General features: G+C 39.6%; 1 protein-coding gene across 6 annotated transcripts in view; it reads left to right on the top strand.

Annotated features, from left to right (window-relative positions):
- Positions 1-22259, top strand: part of LRRC3B (leucine rich repeat containing 3B) — a 169551-nt gene that overhangs the window by 114680 nt on the left and 32612 nt on the right. The gene's annotated exons all lie outside the window — the stretch shown is intronic.

The following is a 22259-nucleotide window of genomic DNA, read 5'->3' as shown; positions in this document are numbered from 1 at the left end:
GGAAACGGATGTTTCTGTAGTCACAGGAGACAGCATATGACAGAAAATGAAGAGGGAAATGCATAACACTGTGATTGTTAATTTTTTTAATTAAAATACTTCAGAAAAAGTAGGCCTAGAGTTCAAAAGGTTAAATGCGATTTATCTCACTATCTTAATTTTAAAAAAATACACATCTTTGTTTCTAAATGGTAAAAGATAACTCCCAGGATAATTTGTTTTCTTACAACTAAAGCTGCATTTTCTCTGCTAATTTTGTAGTGTTACTACACTCTGCAGGTAAGAACTGTGATGGTGCATTTGGGCTGCATATATTTAAATTCATACTTTATACTTGATATATTTATATATTCTATATACTTTTATTCTGTTATTATTTTTTTTGGCAGCATTAGATACAAATACCTTCACCACTAATATGTTATAAGTTTTCTGCAGTAGCAAGATTTTGCCTTGTCATTGCCCTAACTTTCTGAGGCTGACATCCCTTTGGCAGTTTCCAAGGGAACTCAGGATTGCTATGAGCTCCCCATCGAAGGATAGGTTTTATTCCAAGCATTTTATTATTTATATATGTGTGTGTGTATATATATATATATTATTATTTATGAGTCCAAATCAAGAAGCAGGAAACAGACAGCATTAGTAGGTGGTAGGCATGTTGACTGGTCTTTTTGAGGAGAAAGAGGTGACTGACAGGCAACAGATCTTTCAGTATGCTTTGCTGAGGAAGGAACAATTTTCAGGTGCTGTATATGGTGGGGCAAGCTAAGAAATACAAAACTCAAACAAAAAATCAGAACTTTTTATTTCCAAACATATCAGAAACACGAACAAAGAGCAAAGAGCTAATCAGGTTACTGAAGGAACACTGTGTTTGGGGAAATGTTTTGAATGCAAATATAATCACATGTAAGAAGAGGAAAAGTTGTTGTATTAGGGATTAAAAGACAAGACCCAAAAGTGAGAGAAAATCACTTTCTTGAAGGAGGATGGTTATGAAAATTTCTGAGATGTCCCAGAGATCTCAGGCTGGGTCCACTACTGTGCAAGATATTTCTGAATGATCTGGAAAAGGAAGTTAATAATGTGCTGATAGCATTTGTAGTTGATAAGGAGTTACTCGGGGCAGTCCAACCTACAGCTAACTGTGAAGAAATACAGATGGTTCTCACATTTCTAAGTTATCAGATGATAATAAAATGAAGGCTGGCTTTAGTGTGAATAATTGCAAAGCACTGCAGAGGGCACATCCTTTTGCTTTGAACAAAAGAATAGTCTCTAAATTAGCTATAATCACATGGAAGAAACATCTTGGAGGCACAGTGGGAAGTCTTTCAATGATAAACACCTGAAATTATTACAAGTAAAATAGACAGCCAAACAGCATGGTGGAACAACACTACAAACCACTGCATAAAATCTGTGAGAAATCCATACCTGAAACATCAGACTCGGTTCAAGTTCTGCTCATCTCCAAAACCGTAAATCTGTGGTCCAGAACTATGTGAAGAATTGGAGACATCTAAAAGATGTAGAGAAAGGCAGTAAGTTGTGAAGGATCTGAGGTGGTTTCCATAGGAGAACAGATCAAACAGCTTGGGTCTCTTCAGCATTGGGGTGAAATGCCAGAGGAAGAGAAGGTAAAATGTGGAGTAGAACACAAAAAACTGGTCAGAAATTAGAGCAGTACTGATTAAGGAATATCATGCAGAGGTTGTTTTTTTTTTATTATTCTTTTTTATTCTTTTTTATTCTTTTTTTGACTCTTTGTCAGTGGGTATAGTGATAGGAGCCATGGTTTTAAAATCAAAGAGTGTAGATTTGGATTATATGTAAAGAAGTTCTTTACTCAGAGGGAGTTGAGGCACAGGAACAGGCTGCCCAGAGAAGCTGTGGATACCCCATCCCTGGGACAAGGCCAGGCTGGATGGGGCTTTGGGCAACCTGGTCTGGTGGGGGGTGTCCTGGACCTTGGCAGGGAGTTGGAACAAGGGTATCTTTAAGGTCCCTTCCAACCCAAACCATTCTGTGATTCTACAATTCTGTTCTCTCTGAGGTGCCACTGGGTTCTTGAAGAAAGGAAGGTGAACTTGGTTTTACAGCACTGCTGCTCTCATGCATCCAGTGGGAAGCAAACTGTGCTGCACTACCCTCCTAGTGAGACACGCTGTAGTCTAGGGGCTTTTATGCGGACAAGGAGTTTCACATACATGGAGTGGGAGTGAAACCCAGGAAAACCAAAACCACATTGAACCATTGACATATCCTCACTGTGGGCTGTAGCATTAGCGGCCAAGTAGGGTTCAGGCACTCCTTGAGTTGTGCCAAGACTGTGTTAACTAAAGCAGCGGCGGTTTTTCACTGTTACCTATGGGAAAGTTATTTGGAGGTCATTCCTGAGGTGCTTTGATGCTTACGCTTACAGCTCATCTTGTGGTGCTTTGGTGCTACTCTTACACTTCACATTGTGGTCCATCAAAAAGAATGAGGATTTCCCTATAGGCTCTTCTTAAAACACTAAAGTTTTGTTTTTCACACAGAAATCCCTTCATCATTGCCTGTTTTTGTTTTGTTTTGTTTTGTTTGTTTGTTTGTTTGTTTTTCAGGTGTGATGATACAATGAAAGTATGAGCACTTCAAAGTGATGGGGCAATATCCTGGTATCTTTAGTTTTGTTTGGTGCGCTAGTCAGTTAATTTGAGAAGTGAAACCAACCAACAAGCAACAAATACAGATTGCAGATGCCATGCCATGTCAATGTATGAAGCATGTGTTTTATGCGTGCCTATACATATGTATGTATGCATGCAGGTCATCCATATGTCTCACATTCTTTCTTGCTTCCCCGAGGTTTGCATGTGCGTATGAGTGTGTCAGATACATGTATGCATGTGGATAAAACAGGACATCCTTTGGATTTAGCCATTAAATAGATTGCTTCAAAGATGTGATTCATACTGCTTCTGAGCCAAGTACACCTCCATCCTCAGCCTTGCATGGTGCCCTCGGTAGTCCCAGCACCAGCTGCACACAACAGGAAAGAACATGGGATGAGTGGCATGGCTTATCCTCTTCCCTTTCTGAAAGCATTAGTCAAACCTATCAGTTGCCATGTAAAGCTGTTGTAGACCTTTGTGAGCCATCTTTTATTTTTCTTCTGGCTCACAGAAAGCAATACAATTTTCTAGAAGGAAAAATAGTTGAGTGAATGATGTAATGCCTTTTAGCTCATAAGAAGCAGTCCTGTTTGTAAAAAGCTGGAGAGTGGAAACGTGACTAGTGTCCCTGGATCTGTTCTCCCTTCTGCACTTGTTAATGAGTAGGTTTTTGGCACTACAGAGTGTTTGGCTATGTTTTTCTCCTAGGAGATAGTTATGCCCCTTACAGGAGTTTTCTTGAGATGGTTGTGAATCTGAATACAGCTGCTAAGGCCAGCAAAAGCTGCAGAATTAAAAATGTATGTTTTTAAGCTTTCCTTATTTCTGAGAAATTTGAGAAGCAGTTAAGTATTTGGGAATTCAAACATGCATTATTCTTAATGCTGCTTTGAGGTTTCAAATGCACATTGTGAGCATCCTGCTTGTTCAGTGGGGCAGTTTGCCTGTAGGATTCATAAAGACACAGCAATTTCCAAAGCCTGTAAGTGGCAGATTAAACTGGGCATTGAAGGAGAAAAAAAGTCCCTATGTTGAACAGTCTGTTTAGATATCTTTGTCCCTTGTAATTATTAGCCTCTGTCTCATTGTCAAAGTTTGAGATTGATAGATTTTTATAGCTCCATCTTTATTTGCAAAAATAGGTCTTCAGAAGCAAATCTGACCAACCAGTATTAAGAAGATGATTGACTTTCAACATACGTTAAATGCAGGGTTTCTTTGTATATCTATCTGTATTAAGAAAAAAAAAATCATATAAAGTTATCTTTTTCCTTAAATAGGTGTAGCTATGAGACCATATTCTGATATTCTTTCAGGTGTGCTCTGAAAGTTATAAATATAAAGAAGCAAGGAGAAAACTGGGAAGGAAAAACAAACTCCAGAATTTTCAGGTCTTCTTCATAAATTGAAGCTGGTCAAAAAAAAAAAAAAAAAAAAAAAAAAGAGTTAAATATGTTAAAAAAGAGTTTAAAAAAAAAAAAAAAAAAAAAAGCCCCAGCACAGCCTATTCTTATTTCTTCCTTTGAGGATTAGCTTTGTGCTCAACACTGCATTTCATGGTTTACCAAGTTTTCATTTCTCTACCTAAGCCAGATTAACATTTGCTTTCTGCAAAGACTCATTAATGGGGCTATCGGCATCAGAGAACACGGAGACATTTCACATGGGCTGAAAGAAGAACTGTGAGTGCAATAAATAATCTCTCTGGACAATATTTTTGTACCCTGTTAATTAAATTTAGTGTCAAAGGAAAAGAGTTGTTGTTGAATTAAGGTCCTGCTGGAGAGATTTCAGATTCTCAGGTAGATACTGCCTTTTGTATTCTTTACAAGGCTGTGTAAAGAACATGTCTTTGTTCCTGTATTTTGGGAGCTATGATTCTGGTTCCTATTACAGAAGACAAAACCTCTTACGCCTTTCTTGTTGCAATCGAACTCTCCAACACTGCACTACACCAATATAGCCAGTTTGATTCGTAAAGAAGGGGATGTCTGACCACTTCACAGTTATAGTCAAAATGTTAGAATTTCCCCCATCCCTTTATTCTTTTATTGTTTAATATTACCTTGTTGAATAACATTCCCCAAATTAGTTTTGCATTCGATTTTTACATTTCAGCTTCAACAAGCTTATTTTCTCTTAACAAAAAATGCTTCCTATTGCTACGAATGGTGGGCTTCCCAGGGAAATACATGTATGGATGAGCATAGATTTATTCATTTCTCAAGTTTTTTACAAGATTCTTGAACTGATGAATATAGTAGGATTTCTTGTAAAGAAAATGAGATATGTCTATGCAAGATTTGTTTTTAATGGCTGATCAATAAATGATCAAAGTATTATTTATGAAGTTCTGAAGGAGAAAAAATATCACCTGTTGAGAAGAGCTAGGTAAAATATAAAGGTATTCTTTCAATAGAAAAGGTGTGCAATATTTTAAGACATTTCTCTTCAAAAACTGTAGCAACTCTGAAAATATAGTTGAAAACATCATGCTAGAAACAAGTTGTAACAATGAAAATTATTTTTATATAAAAAAAAAAAATCTCTGTCTTGGGTTCTAACATTGTGATGTACCAAAATTCCTGGCCCAACTTGATATTATGCTTTGTTTGTTAGCAGACTTCCTTCCCAAATCCAGGAATGCATTCGGAACTTAATATAAGACAACAGAAGCTTTGCCATTGCCTTCAGTGGGTTCAGGTTATTGGAGAATAAATGAATTATTGATAGAGAGTGAACTGAGTGACTATTATGGTGGTTGTTCTTGTGCTTTGGTGGTTACTGTGGGTTTCACATCTAGATAATGGTATCACACAGACTTGTAGTGGTGCACCCTCACACTTCATAGCAGCAAAGAGGGACTAACCGTTCCTTATACTGGTGGCCAACAACTGTGACAATTGTCTTAATTTTTCATTGTTTGTATGATAAAAGACAGATGGTGCCTTTTTGTGTCTGGCTGTACATAGACCTCTCTGGAATCTGCAAGTGAATGTGTACAATTGTAGGCTTTTTCAGTGAAAAAAAAAAAATATATATATATATATATATTTAAGCAGGTTGACTGCATGTTATTAGCTTTCAGTAAGGGGTTCATCCAGCATCACCCACAAAGTTACTTTATAGCAAAATTGCTGGAGTCAGACGGCTTCCGGAAAATAACCACCATTATTGTTTAAATGCTTGTATTCCAGTATTTGCCCCCAGTTACTGCTGTTCTGCACCACTGTGTCCTCCCTGAACAGCACTGTGGAGGTGAGAAAAAAGTTGTCTTGGAAGAATCACAGAATCACAGAATCACAGAATCTCTAGGTTGGAAGAAAGAAGCTTTGAATTTTCAGGCTTTCACGAGGGGGTGGAGGAATGGTCTTTTGTGGAAACTACCTCAATTAAAAACAACGGTACGTAATCGTGGACCTGAGGAGACCTGACACACATTTCATGCCTGGCCCCTGACTGCCTCAGTAAATAGACGCCATACACAGAGAACAAATGGTTTGGGATGAGGAGAATGAGTCATACGCTGATGAACTGCTTTTGCTGAAAACCCACTGAAATGCAATGATTAAATACACTTTACGTTTGGAAAATCCTGCAGGCAAGTCTTTAATCAGTATTGAAATGCTTTCTCTTCTGATGCCAGTAGATTTGTTCTGACACAACATGGCGATGACAGAGGTGTGGCAGTCAGCTTGAGCTGGTAGAGGCGTATGGGTGATGGCTGCTCATGGTACGTGAGTACAGCATTAGGTGTATGACAGCATGCTCTTTATGCTGCACATGTTGGATGGAGCTCAATGGAGAACCAACTTTTCAGTACAAACTGAAAAGATGCCCATGAAAGATCATCATCTGGCTGACAATTTGGAAAGCGGGCTGATGGCACCCCTCTTGGCATGCCTGCTGAAGCTGTTCCTGATGAACTTGCTTTGAAATGCCATCTCTTACCCCTTGTGGAAAATTACATTGGTTCATGACTCATGGACTTCAGCTCTTTCAGCCTTCTGTCTGCACACATGTGCATGTACTCACATGGGTGCAGTCTCTGACTCAGCTCAGTCTTGTAGGTAGGAAAGTGAGAATTAAAATGCCCCGCATTGTGCATTAGTGTGTATAGAGATGGTGGACTTTGGTGGCAGCAATACCCTGAGAAACCTATCCACAGGCTTGTAGGAGTGGGTGGGAAGAGGGTCAGAGGGTGCTCACCACGATCATGTGCTACTTCAGTATTGATACAAAAAGCTCTTGACTGTTTCAAGTCTTCTATCTTCTTAGTTGCCCAACACTGGAACCCTTTCTATAAAAATGAAGGCACAATAATTAAATCATTACTTATCACTGTCATAATTTAGACACACTTAATTATTGCATGTTATAAGTCATGTCTGAGCCTGCCAGGATTCCTTCACCCGAGGCCACTTCCCCAAGGCCAAGAGTCAGCCAAGTTCTCTGTGCATCCCTGCCCAACCATGGGGCACCTGACTCTGAGCAAAACAGGCCTTGTCCACCTGACAGCTATGCTCAGGGGATTCTCCGTGTCCTTTAGTGGCAATGTGGACAGGCATCTGCCTGTCTGTCAGATATTGCATATTTCTGTATGCAAACTTCATTTCCTATGATGAAGAAGTGGTCAGGTAGCTGGACAGGGTAAGGGTATTGGGAATCTGGTCCTTGTGCTCCCAAGACTAAAGGATTAGCTGGGGTAGTGTCGTGGTTTAACCCGGCCGGCAGCTAAACACCACGCAGCCGTTCGCTCACCCTCCCCCCTCCCTCTCTGGGACAGGGGAGAGAAATGGAAAGTGAAGCCCGTGAGTTGAGATAAAGACAGTTTAATAAGACAGGGAAAATAATAATAACAAAAATAATAATAACAATAATAATAATAATGATACAATAGTGATAATATGAAAGTAATAATAGTATGTACAAACAAGTGATGCACAATGCAATTGCTCACCACCCGCTGACCGATGCCCAGCCTAACCCCGAGCAGTCCGGCCCCCTCCCCCCGGCTAGCCACCCCTATATATTGTTTAGCATGACGTCAGATGGTATGGAATACCCCTTTGGCTAGTTTGGGTCACCTGTCCTGGGTCTGTCCCCTCCCAGCTCTTACTGCACCCCCAGCCTGCCCGTTGGCAGGACAGAGCAAAAGGCTGAGATGTCCTTGGCTTAGTATAAGCACTGCTCTGCAACAATTAAAGCATTGGGGTGTTATCAGCACTCTTCTCATCCTAAGCCAAAACACAGCATTCCACCAGCTACTAGGAAGAAAATTAATTCTGTTCTAACTGAAACCAGGACATCTATCCACCCCTTATTCCATACCATTTATGTCATGCTCAGGTTACACTCTTTTCCATACATTCTAATTAGTCACCTATAGTAATCATGGTAGTGATAACATACAGTATAATATACTAATTAACATGGTACAATTCAGTTCATGGGCTATTCTCACCCAGTATTAAATCTCCTTGAGGTACACACCGGACCTCTCCGTTCTTTTGCATCACCCACCAAGTGTATCCAGGTCCCTGAGCGAAAACAATTCCACGAATAGGTTTGCCTTTTCCTGAGGCAGGAGTAGCCCAGACTGTTTTACCCAGCATATTTTTTACATGCACTACAGGAACTTTATCCCCATCTACAGTACGTAACAGGTTTGATTGGGCAGGTCCAGCTCGGTTGGTAGATCCCCTAGTATTGACTAACCAGGTGGCCTTTGCCAAATGCGTATCCCAGTTTTTGAACGTCCCAGCGCCCATTGCTTTCAATGTAGTCTTTAACAGGCCATTGTATCGTTCAACTTTCCCGGAGGCTGGTGCATGATAGGGGATGTGATACACCCATTCAATACCATGTTCTTTGGCCCAAGTGTCTATAAGGTTGTTTCGGAAGTGAGTCCCATTGTCTGACTCTATTCTTTCTGGGGTGCCATGTCGCCATAGGACTTGCTTTTCAAGGCCCAGGATGGTATTCCGGGCGGTGGCATGAGGCACCGGGTATGTTTCCAGCCATCCGGTGGTTGCTTCCACCATTGTAAGTACGTGGCGCTTGCCATTACGAGTTTGAGGGAGTGTGATGTAATCAATCTGCCAGGCCTCTCCATATTTATATTTCAGCCACCGTCCTCCATACCAAAGAGGCTTTGACCGTTTGGCTTGCTTGATTGCAGCACATGTTTCACAGTCATGAATAACCTGTGCTATAGCGTCCATGGTCAAGTCCACCCCTCGATCACGAGCCCATCTGTATGTTGCATCTCTACCTTGATGGCCTGAGGTGTCATGGGCCCATCGGGCTATAAATAATTCACCTTTATGCTGCCAATCCAGGTCCACCTGAGCTACTTCAATCTTAGCAGCCTGATCTACCTGCTGGTTGTTTTGATGTTCTTCAGTAGCCCGATTCTTGGGCACATGAGCATCTACGTGGCGTACTTTCACAGCCAGGTTCTCTACCCGAGCAGCAATATCTTGCCACAATGCAGCAGCCCAGATGGGTTTGCCCCTACGCTGCCAGTTGTTTTGCTTCCATTGCTGTAACCATCCCCACAGGGCATTTGCTACCATCCATGAATCAGTGTAGAGATAGAGAACTGGCCATTTTTCTCGTTCAGCAATGTCTAAAGCCAGCTGAATGGCTTTCACTTCTGCAAACTGACTTGATTCACCTTCTCCCTCAGCAGCTTCTGCAACTCGTCGCGTAGGACTCCATACAGCAGCCTTCCATCTTCGATGCTTCCCCACAATACGACAGGACCCATCAGTGAACAGGGCATATTTCTTTTCATTCTCTGGTAACTGGTTGTACAACGGGGCTTCTTCAGCACGACCCACCTCCTCCTCTGATGATATCCCAAAGTATTTGCCTTCTGGCCAGTCCATGATCACTTCCAATATTCCTGGGCGACTGGGGTTTCCTATTCGAGCCCGCTGAGTAATCAGTGCAACCAGTGTAATGGAGGATCTGATTTGATGCAAGAGGTTATGGGAATGCCTGGAAAGCAAGAAAAAACCTGTAAACTAGTAATCTGTATTTGGGAGAAGCCTTGAGCTCTCTGCAGAGAGGGAATGGTGGGGAAGGCTGAGTTAAAATGAATACCTTGTGAGGATGCTCTGTGTGGGGATATTCAATTATTCAGAGAGTTGCTGAGAAGGGAGAGGGGGATGCAGAAGGAGTTCCCCTGTTCAGTCACCGCAAGCCTTGCTGATGTGGTAAGTTGTTTTCCACCTCCCATGATGTCATTGCCACTGCTCCTGCTTGGATTCAAGGCTGTGCTGGGACAGAGGGATGTTAGGATGCTTGTGCTCCTGATTAAGGAGATCAGTTGCCCAGTCATACCTGTCCCAGCCAGGGGATTTCTTCCTCACCAGCCCTGAGGCCTCATTGGCATGGGGACCTGGGTTGGTAGGGGACATCCCGCTGCTGGCCCTGCTCCTGGACACTGCAAGGCTGGTTCCCAATGAGCAGGGTGGCAGACACACATCAACTTCGAAGAGGAGAGGTATTTCTCTTTTCAGACAATGAGTAGTAAATAATATCCATGCTCTGCTCTCCCACACAAGGGCATTTAAACCAGCTGTATATGTCTTTGGAGACACAGAGAAGATGTAGTGAAGGAGGGAGCAGGCTATATAAATCAAGTCATCCCTTTCATGCTTCCCTCTGCTTTGTCTGTCCGTTTAAAAAATTCATCTGCTGTGGGACCACCTACCCTTGCTTCACTGCTTTGTAAGCAGATGCAAGATAAAAGAGTAGAGGGTCAGATCCTTACGTGCAGAAGTTTAATGTAGTTCCCTTAAAATGAAAGGAGCTGTTCCCATTTATCATGAGGAAGGTCCTCTTACAGAACACACTTGTAACTGCCAGCATCTTCACTGAGCATGAGGGAAAGAAATCTGGGGTATTTTGGGAGGAATGTTTGGTCCAGCTGGTTTAAAGCTGTTTGCTTTTCCCACTTCAGTTGTGCCTGGGATTTACTGTCAAAGGGAAAGATACTGATACAAGGGCTTCAGTTAGCACAAGTTTCTTTCATCATAAACTTAAGCTGTCAGGGCTAAGTAGAACAAGAAGAATAGGGACTTGTGCTTCCACTCAAATGATGAGAGCTTCAAGGCTTGATAGATAACGAAGAGAATCTCATTTTAATTATGATCACCAGTGAATATTGAAAAGGTCATACAATTTCATCAGCACATAGAAGGACAAGAAGCATCTACACAAACTCCTCTCCCACCTTAAAGGCAGCAGCTTTTCCTGGCTTGTAGCCCAAATGCTTTGAAGGCCAGTAGGACTTTTGGTTTCTTTCCCTAGAGTAATATGGTACAACATTAAAAATGTCTTGCTGCCCTGCAAGTGCAGTAAAGCAAGGCTAGTAAAGAGCAGTTATAATCTAACTAGAAAGTACCAGGGGCAGATGAAAACCTGAGTTTCTGCTCCTTCTTCTTCTAAAAGCATTCTAGTATACCACAAAGACACGGAGGTAGAAAAGGTGAGAAGTCTGTGTGCATTCAGAAGACTTATTATGAACTTGTTAGTATTGCTATTGATTTATCCTCTGGAAAACTGACAGCAGACCAGTTAGTCCACCTGATTACACATACATATATGTTTTCCTGTGTGTGTGTAAATAAGTGTGTACTGGCAGGGTGAGTAGTATCTTGTGAGAGCAAAATGACTTCTACTGAACCTTATTTTCTAATATTTTTCTCCCAGGTTCTTACTCTCTCTCCCACCTTCCTAGCATGTTGTTGTAGCTAAATCTTCCTTGCACTTGTTTTTTTTTTTTTTTTGTTTGTTTTTTTTTTTTTTCAATTCATGTTGTTTGTCAGTGAACATGGTCTGATTAGCAAATTTCTAAAAACTGAGGTGCTGTACATTTCATGCTAAAATGCAAATATGTTCTTCAGCTGAGTCAAGACATACCACTTTGGATGTACCTCCCTCCCCCAATAAGATTTAAAAAAATTACACCTTTTAAAATATCAGTCTCAGGCTTTGGAGTAACTTAAAAACCATAATTTTGAACCAGAAGTGAATTATCTCTACTGGTTATGACTCCAGAATTATGTCTTTTGCTCCTGTGAGGAACTTACAGAGGAATAGTTCGCAAGCAGTCATTCTGCATTTAAAAATAACCTTGTTTTGCAGGCATATATAACTTGTTTTAGATACAGTTGCCAACTCTACCTATGATCCTTATCATTGTCAAGGAAATGAGAATTTCTCTGGGGCTGTTATCACTATAATTCCATGAAATATAATCGAGTACTGTAAATGTAAACCCTTGTTGCCTGATGCCTGCCTCTTCTTGGACCTCATCATTCTTAAACGTGAATGTTATGGATGGGAGAGCTGTCTGCTGTGGTGTGTGATATCAACAAAGACCGCCAAACTCCAGATGAAATACAGGAGTGTTGCTCAACTTTTTGACAAATGTACCTTGGTAAAGGTCACCTGTAAAGAAAAAGATGTATGGAAGATGCTTGGAGAGGTGTTCAGAAAACAGATGGTTCCATTTTATTCCACCATCCCCCTACAACTTGCCTGTTTTTCATTTTTGAAATTGAAGTCTTACAGGGACTGCAAAATGTTACAGTGACTGGAGAAATAGTGAAGTTAGTTGCCACAGCCAACTGAGATGATGCTTAATAAGAGACAGGAAAAGTTTTTTAATTCAGACTTCCTCAAATTCTGCAAGCACGTAATTCTCTTCAGTGACTAATTAACATCAGATAAAAGAGATCTTAAATTCATTAATAACAATCTTGCTTCTTCAAGGAGATGCAAGAACTTAGAATAAACATCCTTGATGTACCCTTTATCAAGGCTTGGAAAGAGTGAAAGACTAAACTCAAGATAAACATTTGAGATAGGTCTATGGTAAAAATAAAATAAAATCAGGAAGGTTTTAGCTTTATACTCTTCATCTGTTCTTTATCCAGCAGCTGTAATTTATTTTATTAATTCATTTTAATTTCACAAAGTTCCAAGCTGATTTGTGTTCCAGCTGTAAGTATCTGAATTGAGACCAGATTTACAAAACCTCGAGCAAAAATTTGATTAAGATCTTATAGTTCTGGCCTTATTGAGGAAACTCAGAACTGCATTATTCAGATTGTTTTGCAAGTCAGGGGGATTAAAAACTTGTCTTAAAGAACAATGTTCCTTTAGGATCTTCTTAATAAGGATCCTAAGTTTATAAATGCATGTTTAGGAAGAATGTAAGGACAGAAATCAAACTGTTTTTCTTTTAAATAATAAAAGCAAGTCTTCATTTCAAAAGTGTAGGGCAGTCTGGGAGAGTGAAGCCAAACCCAGACTCCCTCCTTTGCTTGTTGCACCCTGGAACTATGCTGGTCACAGTTGCTGAGTGTCTGTGGGGACACTCCTGCCCATGGGAGTCAAAACAAGTAGACGTGAACCACTATTTCTAGCCCTAGCTGGGACAAGGGCAAGGTGAACGCTGGGCTCTGCCGGGCAATGCTGATGACCATGAACCTGGTTATCAGCAAGAGCTGGTGCTGCTCCTGCCTCATCACCTTGATCCTTCCCTGCCATGCATGGTGCTGATATGCTGCTAATCTAGTTCATCTCTTGGATCACCCCCAGATGTGATGACATTTGTGTCGAATGCTCCTCTTTTCACTTCTATTTCTTTATTTTTCCTGTGTTTCTGAAAGCAAGAGTGGATCAGTACAGAGCAATAATAAGCCCCCAGCAGGGACTAGGGTCTGGGGAGTGCTCTGGGGATATGTGAAAATCCAAGCTCTGCAAAATGGTCTTCTTTATTCATGTCAAATATGTAATGAGAGGAAATGTGTTTGGAAAAGGAGTTGCATGCTTTGAGGATGCTGTTTTCTAAAAGAGAGGTGGTAACTATACCTTTGGTGCATGTGATTAGAGAAGCTCCAGTGTTGTGAGTAAAAGACCTAATGAATCCCTCTAAAAGGCAGGTAGCTTGATAATATCCACCTTTAAAAAGAGGACACCGCTTTTGGATTGTGTTTTGCAGGACTGTCTCCAGGGGAAATCTACATTTACTTGAATGACTCAAATGAGGATTAAGGGTTCAGAGTATTTGAATGCTTGGCTGCTCATTACAACTAAAGGTCTTGGTGTCAGATCATATCCTAAAGGAGTCTGCATTAACCAGCTGGCCAGCAATGTCTAGCTGTAGAAATACGTAACATACTGAACCGCTTCCATTTTGCCCACTGAATTCAGCATCAAGATCAATTTGTGCATCTGCAAGCTCTTCAAAAGTAGCTGATGACAGAACAGCTTGTTTGCTCAGAGACAAACTTCTGAGGCTTGCTACATACTGTGTGAGTCACCTGTTTCACCTTCCTCTCTTGCTTTTGTGCTTATCCTGGGAAAAAAAGTTAGGGCAACAAAAGAAAGCTTACACTCCACAGCAGAATCTTAGGTTTAAGATAAACTGTATATTACATAGTCCCCTAATGTAGCCAGCTATCCAAACTATTGTCTCTCAGCTGAGACCTGCCAATGTTGGGACCAGCTGCTAAGCTGCTCCACTGCTGGTTACAGGTGTGCAGCTGAACAAAACAAGTGCAAAACTTTACCTAAAGGGGAATGTGATATGTCCTTCTTGATTATCTCTATCTAAATCATCTCTATCTAAAACAAAATAAAACAGAACAAAACAAATAATAAGTTCACACAAGGGTTCCTGTTTGGTTGGTTGGTTTTGAATTAAATTATCAAAGATTTTACTTCTTGCTAAGTCTTCACGTAAATTTGCACTTTCTCTCCCCAGTTAGTGTTCCTGTTATAAAAGTGGAAATGTACTGTCATTTCTTAAATTTGTAGATAGAGCTGAGAAAAAAAAAAAAAAAAAAAAAGAAAGAAAAGAAAAGAAAGTAGGGGGGCACCCAACAGACAAGCTTTTGCAAACAGCAGAAACTGCAGAAGTAGCTGTTTGTTTTTCTCCCAGTTATGTCAGTTGGCCTACAAAAACATGTCAGCTCCTCCCACGTACCTTGCCAGGGGCCTTATATCATCACAGCTAAAACAATGCTGTTGTTGTTTAAAAGAATGCAATGTTTTCAGCTTTTGAGAGCAAATAGTATTCATCATGATCTTAGCATTGATAACAGTGCAGGAGAACAGCGGTTAATGATAAGCTTCTTGTTTTGAGAGCCTGTCTCAAAACATCCTAAATTCAGCTGGCCGCTTCACTGGGTAACCTTGTTCTAGTCCAATGTCAATACTGAAGACAGGTTTTCTGTCAAAACGGAGAACATGAAGACTGATAAATATGTAATAAGTGGGATTTAAACAATCCAACTGTGGTGTTTTTCACAAAACAATCAGAAAGAGCTTTCCCATTATTAACCAAATATGTTTGCAGAGATTTGCTAATTGTGTGGAGCATTGCCACAGACTTACACTGCAACTTTTTATTGCTGCAGAGTCTTAGACACCCCTACCTCTACCAGGAGACAAATAAACACGCTTTGAGGCTTCCTTAGCATTTCTATGTCACTATGAGATCCTCAGCTCATTTCTCATGACTGCTTACAAGGTTAAAAACAGAGCTTCCAGTGAGAAGCAAGAAGATTCTTGGGCCCACAAGGCAAAGTATACTCATGTACAGTCTCCCTCCAGACCAGACTTGGACAAAGTGCTATGTTAATAGGATGTGGTAAAAGAAAGGTAGAGACAGAGTATGTGGCTAGTTGTGTGTTTTCAAGTATTTTCAAAATGTTTAAATATAAATAATCAAATCATCAATATATTTTTGCTGCATATCAGACTTCTCATTATCATTTAGTACTATCCTGTGATCTCTGCAGTGTCAGCTAAACACACAGAAGACACGTCTAACTTACATTTGGATGGGAAAATTTGATGGATGACACAGTAGTTGGGCCACAGTTAGGCTTAACAGAGTATTTCAGGCAAAAAGGAAAACATGAAAAAATCCCTAGGATATTTCTAGGCAAAACCAAAGGAAACAAACCAAAGGAAAATATTACAAGCAAGGTTATTATTATGTTATCCTATTGTGTGGTGTTTTGAGATGTTGCAGCAGAGAATTCAACTCGATGCCAAGTCTCTACTTGGCTCTTAAAAGAGATTTCCAAGCATTTGAGGAGAGCCCACTCAAAATGATGTGAAAAAATATATTTTTTATTTTTTATTTTTGGAGAATTTGTTAATGTTTTCCAAAAAGCTCTGACTACTGCTGAAATTTTCCTGCCTTTTTTTTTTATTATTATTATTATTATTATTTTTTCCCTCTCTGCTACTTGAAGAAAACTTTGTGTATGTTACTCCACTGCTCTTTTGAAAAATTATCTTGTAACCTAAAGGTATATATGTTAGTTTTATTTCATTTTAACCTATTCAACTACAGATCAAGTATAATGAATCAAAGCTGTTGGTTTAGCTGGTTTAAAAATTTGTTGGCTTCCATTTAAAACCAATAACCATAATGCTTCCATTAACACTTTCTGTCTGTGATAACCCTCTAGAAATAATACACCCATACAGATTTAATTTGTCTTCAGGAAGGCTGGAACTATATTTTATGAACAAACATATTTCAAAGCTATTAAAAGTTTGAATTAAACAGTGTGATTTTGTGCTATTGAAATATTTTTTTAGTCTGGGCAGAACTATTAAAACAGAAAATAGAGCGCTTTCTACCATTTATCATTACTCTATTGTATTAAAGTACACCATTCTGAAATGGTTCATACAAGGCTGCTCACCTATGAATGTGCAAAATGGATGCAATGACCCAGAAAAGTACCCAAGGAGCTGACTGAGCTACAACATTTTGCGTTTAGCCACAGTGGGAGAAAACCAGTTCTGGATGCAATTACCCTAGTGCGGCATGAAGTCTCAGCATTCAAATGGTCCTGCTTAAAAGGGGGTCACAGTCTCAGTGCGCTTAAATCTGTGCAGCACTGATTTGCAATAAGGGCATTGCTCTCTCTCTTTATGATGGTGGCAAGGAGCTTGATGCTGAGCTTAATGTTGAGCTTGGCTTCCTGAAACACAACAGCACTGTAAGGAAATAGTCCAGTCTCAGATCTCCAGGAATGAAGTTACTCCTTCAGTCAGTCAGAACAGCTAAGCTGAATTGCACAAAACATATGTTGCTTGCATAAGATGCATTTCGGGTGAAAACTCTGCTTTTAATTATAGACCATTGCATAAAATGTCAGTGATTAAACCACAGAGTTAACAATATTCTTGGCTGGCATGACACCAGCCAGAAAGCATGCTTCTCCTTCTGTTTACTCCTCTTGGAGCTGAACTTATCCTGCTTTATGAAACATTTGTATTCAAGTGAAAAAAAATCTACCAAAGAGAAAACTAAGATTTCTTCATCTATTCTGTTTCTCTACGTTTCATAACAGTGAAATTGCCCAGGATATGATCCAAAAGAAGCTAAGAAGAGCTCTTCTGAAACAGGGAAAAAATGGAGATCTAGTATCTCACTTCAAAGCAAGAGAGATGAAATTCAGGTTTAGATTGTCTGAGATGGCCTTTTGGTGTCCTTATGTCCATGGACTGGTGAGGAATGCCCATCCTTTAAAATCAGCAGTTGCCTCTAATAAGTAACATTCCTTCAGTAATTCTGTAGAGCCTGAGATAATTATATCCAAGGCAAAACTGTCGAAGTTTGAAATCTGATCAGATATATATCCAGCTCAGCATGATCCACTTAAGTATTTGTTCTGATTTAGCCATTGTCATTCCAAAAATACTGTCATAGAGGAAAATATAAACATGATCCTTTCTTTTTTAGGATTGTTACCGTCTGTATCATAGTTACCAAATGTTTCTTGCTTAACTTGTATTTAAAATTAACCTAGTCTCTGCATCGACTGCCTTTACTGTACGCATAATATAGTAATCACAGCTCGGTTCACAGAATGTGGTCTACATCAATAAGCATTTTTCTGTAGCTTTGAGTAATGTTTTCTGACAAGTACTATTTTTGCCACTTCTTCTATAAATATGTAAGTCCTTATTATTCTGCTGTAGTGATTCACTTCTGTAATGATTTCTGTGGAAGTACGTTAAATTACACCGTCTGAGGTTATGGCTTCTACTGCGCTTTTCAGAGTGTTTTCTTTTAGTCACCTCTATTTTTAGGTCAATTACTGAGTCCCCATCACATTACATGACTGAAGATAGCACCTGTCCTTTTATTTATATCCTTATATTTTCTGAGTTCCTGTTGCTGCTTTTTTTGACTTCCCTTGCCTGTGTAACTGCTCCTTATTATACTATTTCCTGATTTAACCTAGATTACACAATATCTGTGCAGGTTCAGAAATCCCTTGAAAGAATTAATTGAGCAGAAAATGCTAACAGGAGACGTATGGGCTGACTCTGGTCAAAGCAAAAATCCTCTTGCACTTAAGGAGGATAGGAGACTACTTTCAATTTTAAATGAGGTAATTGATGGTAAGATCCTATCTTCCTCTGAATGTCATGCACTCACGTATTACTTTGGCAACCTTTTTGGGAGCAAAATGATGCTGTTTAAGAGTGTTTATTGGGAAGCTGAGTTCTGCCTAACTCCAAGAGGAATCCTTAGCACCAGAAGTGGAGACGAAAATCTGCTTTCCCTTTCTAACCTCCAGATCCTGGATTTCTTGAAAGGGTTGACAGAAGCCATTTGATTTGCAAGGTGGCTGCCAGCTAAGCACGACCAGCTTCCAGAGGAGCACTGAAGAACCCTGTATGTGGCTCTGGTCTTTGTCTTCAGTAGGACTGGCTGCTTGTGGCAGGAAAGTGGAGGGAACCAACATCTCAGAAATACTCTGAGTTACCAAGTTTATACTGCCAAGTGTAACAGCCAAGAGCCAAGGGTCTCCAGTAAGGAGTACATGGTTAATGTCTGAATAGGTATTTGGAGATTTTGGCAGATATTCAGAATCTATCATCATCTGAACTTTTCTAAAATAGCTGATTATCTGTCATGTATGGCTTTGTTTGTGTAGTGTATTCTTTTTCTTTCTTTACTTACTATATTTTATCCTTAAAATAAGCATCCACTGATGTATGTGTACAAGCATAAAGCCAGCATCACTCACAAGTGTATTGTTTTAAATTTATTTCCATTCACCTGATTTGGGTTTAAATATATTTCAAATCATCTGATTTAGCAGGGGTAATTCCATTTGCACAGAGACATTTACAGTTCAAGAAACAGAAACTTCTCAAAAATCTATTGAACTAGCATGTATAATTTGGGTAATAGCAGGCTATTCAGATTCAGAGCTCTCTACATGAGAACTTTATTTTACACATGAAAGTCTGTATTTTACCATGCTCAAAATAAGGATATCAGTTTCTTATGTCTTTGATTCTGCCTTACTTTAACTATGCCAGGTATCTCAACAAGCAAGAGTAGTTTTCTCCTCAAAATCTGTTCCTCGGGACAGAGAGTCAGATGCAGCATTCACTGATGCAAATGTAAAGATTTTATTCATTTTAATGTGCCCAAGACTAGGACTTGAGAGTAAGGTTGACAAGAATTACATGGCAAGGGTAAATGGTTCACTTTGAGTTCCTGGAGAAAAAGTGCACTGCTCTCATTTTCCAGCCAGTCTGAACAACAAAAGCACCCGAAGAACATTTATGCTTCTGGCATTTTGAGCTCCCCTTGCTGGTGTTGCTGTTATTTCTGTTAATTACCCACTTGGGTTTCTTTTCACTTAGCGCTAATTCTGGGCCCTGATAGACTGACTCACTGTAAATTGACTAAGAAATAAATCTTTCTTTGTCCTCAGCAAATATGAATAATTAATTTTTTATCATTATGCATCTTAGCTGCCATTCTCTTCCTGAAAGAAAGAATGGTGCATGTTTTAAATTAAAACAAGAGAGCATTGAAGTTAAACATTTCAGTCATACAGATAGTTGAATAACATGCTATTTTTTCAGTGTAATAAGCTTGCCTTTTTTTCAGCACTATTTACTCTACTGCTAATGTTTCCAAAGCCTGTTTTGTAGCAACAATCTGCCAAAAGCTAAATATTCTGCAATTAGCAGAGAGGAAACACTATGTTTGCACCTCAAAATATATCTATACAGGCTAATAACTCAGAGAGGACTCCAGCCTGGGAAGTCCACAGAGCTGCAGTGGCAGCATCACTGGAGGACCAGAGGCCAAGGGGATGCCCAGAAGCAGGTGGTGGAGATGTGCCCTGGGCAGCCACCTCCCTGTGCAGGTTGCCTTGGTGCTGGAGGACCTGAAATCTCACATTCAATGAAGTGGTGCTTGCTGAGCATACATTATCAACACCTCATTAACTATGGTATGGCAGGGGACCTGCGGTAATTGTGTGGGTGTTATGGACAGTGGCAAACGTGGTAGCTTGTAGTTGTTTCAGGCTGTGTGGAAAAGAGGGGGAGAATTTGTTGTATTTTTATGAGTGTGTATCTTTTTTCTTCCTACTTGAAATTTCTTAAGTTTCTAACAATTTGGCCTTCTTGGCTTAGATGCTCCAGAAAACTATTGCCTTTATTGAAGTTATTACAAGTACCTATTTAGACTGGACTGGCTCTCATGCTTATTCTCAGATATCTTTGTACATTCTCTATATCTAAATGTCTTCAAAAAATGCAAGAACATTTTCTGTCTCCTGGGATGTCTGCTTCAAGAGCAATAGCTGAAGTGAATAAAGAAAACATTAGTAAGTGCTTTAGAGGTTTCAATGTTCATTCAGGTATTTCTGCACTTAAAGAAAATATGAAAAAACACCATCCAACTTGCGTAAAAAAATGATATTTAAAACGTCTACGTTACCTTGAATAGTATCTTCATAGTCCCGACTTTTCTTTATACATGTCAAGATCACTGGATGTATTGGAAATCATCTAACCACTCCTGTTCAGTGTCTAGTATAAGCATGTTTATGTTTTAAGCATAGATGACTGCTATAAAGTTCATTGTCGTCATCACAAAAATTACCAAACTGAAAGCTGATTGCTTTACATAGCAGCATACTGTTCTTAGGATGGCATCCTTCCAATCAATAATGACAGTTTAATGGGTGCTTTCTCCAGCTCCTGGGGAGAAAAAATGGTATGTCCAAAATTCACATTGGTGCCTATGTTAAAGCCTTGTTGACTGGGTAGTTAAAATAGCTGCAGAATTTATGTGTGCTGGGGTAACCAGCTTAGGATAGAAAGGGAGCCTAGGGATGTGCCTGGGGCAGAAATACATAATGATCCATGCTAGTGGCCAGAAAAAACAGACTTGGATGTGGACATGAGCTTCACTGATAGGTTGAAAGAACTTTGAAAACCTCCAGAAATCCAAATCAGGAAACACAATTGCTGGATGATGTGGTTGAATTAATGGTAAAATAACAATGATTGTGAAACTGTAGCTATTCATAATGTGCCATCTGAATTGCAAAAACAGATCTTAAAAGGGTGTAGCAAAGGATCAATCTAATAAACTCTTGCACATTTCATTATGCTTGAGCCAGAAGAAACAGCTGGACATATTGTAATAGTGATTCCACTTTAGAATAGCAGCAAGGATGCCAATAGCTGTATTTTCATCTCTTAACACTCCTTTTCTCCCCCAAGGTAAGACAATAAAAAAGAAAACCATCAGCCTCCTGTCCAGATGTCTCCTCTGACTCCAACCAGGTTTTTGAAACAATCAAACAAAATTCTGCCTGTATATGACAAGCCCAGATTTTAGATCAAATTTACATGAATGCAGAGCAGGAATGCTCCGAAGGCATGCTTTGACCAAATGCAGTTATTGTAGACTTGAGCTGAAAAACAAACAAACGAAAAAAAAAGGAGACCAGTTAGCCTTGAGATAACAAGAACAAAGGAGATAAGGGATGAAAATAAGGATGAAGAATTCTCTCCCAAATAGAAGAGAAAGAGATGCTTTAGGAAGTGATGCCTCCTTTTCTGGAAGTGATACGTACGTGACAGGCCATGCCTGTCTCACACAGTTGACTGGAGGGAGACTACGTGGAGTTGTTTATTATAGATGGCTATGTTGTAAATGTTGACAACTGGGTGAGACGACCCTTCTTGAAAATACTTATATTGGGATAGGCATGATCAGTGAAGCCTTCTCTGTATTACCAGGATGAAGAACCCACTACATAAATCTCTGTATGTTTATGTATGGACGCATTGTTTGGATGGATGCTCCTGTGCAATAAAGTTGATGGAAAGATTCCTAATGAGTTCCTAAGAATTAAACCTGATGCTTAGTAAACTTACATCCGGTCCTTTTCCCTGTTCAGCTGCAATACCTTAATTTTACACTCATTTGAGATAAACAGCAATTAACACTTACAAATATTCATTAAAAACAAACAAAACAACAACAACAACAAAAACAACAACAACAAAAAAAGGATGCAATCAGAGTTTTTTATCTATAGCCAAGGGAAATAAGTAAATGGATAACAGATTTGTTTGAATCCATTGTTTGAATTTCTATCACTCTCTTATGAAGATGAATCTAATAAATCTAATCTAAGATGAATCTGATAAATCCCCAATAAATCTACTGATATCTGATATATATACTTTTTTTTTTTTTTTTTTTTTTTTTTT

This window comes from Anas platyrhynchos, chromosome 2, assembly GCF_047663525.1.
Source record: "Anas platyrhynchos isolate ZD024472 breed Pekin duck chromosome 2, IASCAAS_PekinDuck_T2T, whole genome shotgun sequence".
Taxonomy (NCBI): Eukaryota; Metazoa; Chordata; class Aves; order Anseriformes; family Anatidae; genus Anas; species Anas platyrhynchos.
Note: the sequence above shows the minus strand (reverse complement) of the source record. Positions and strands in the feature narration are given on the sequence as shown.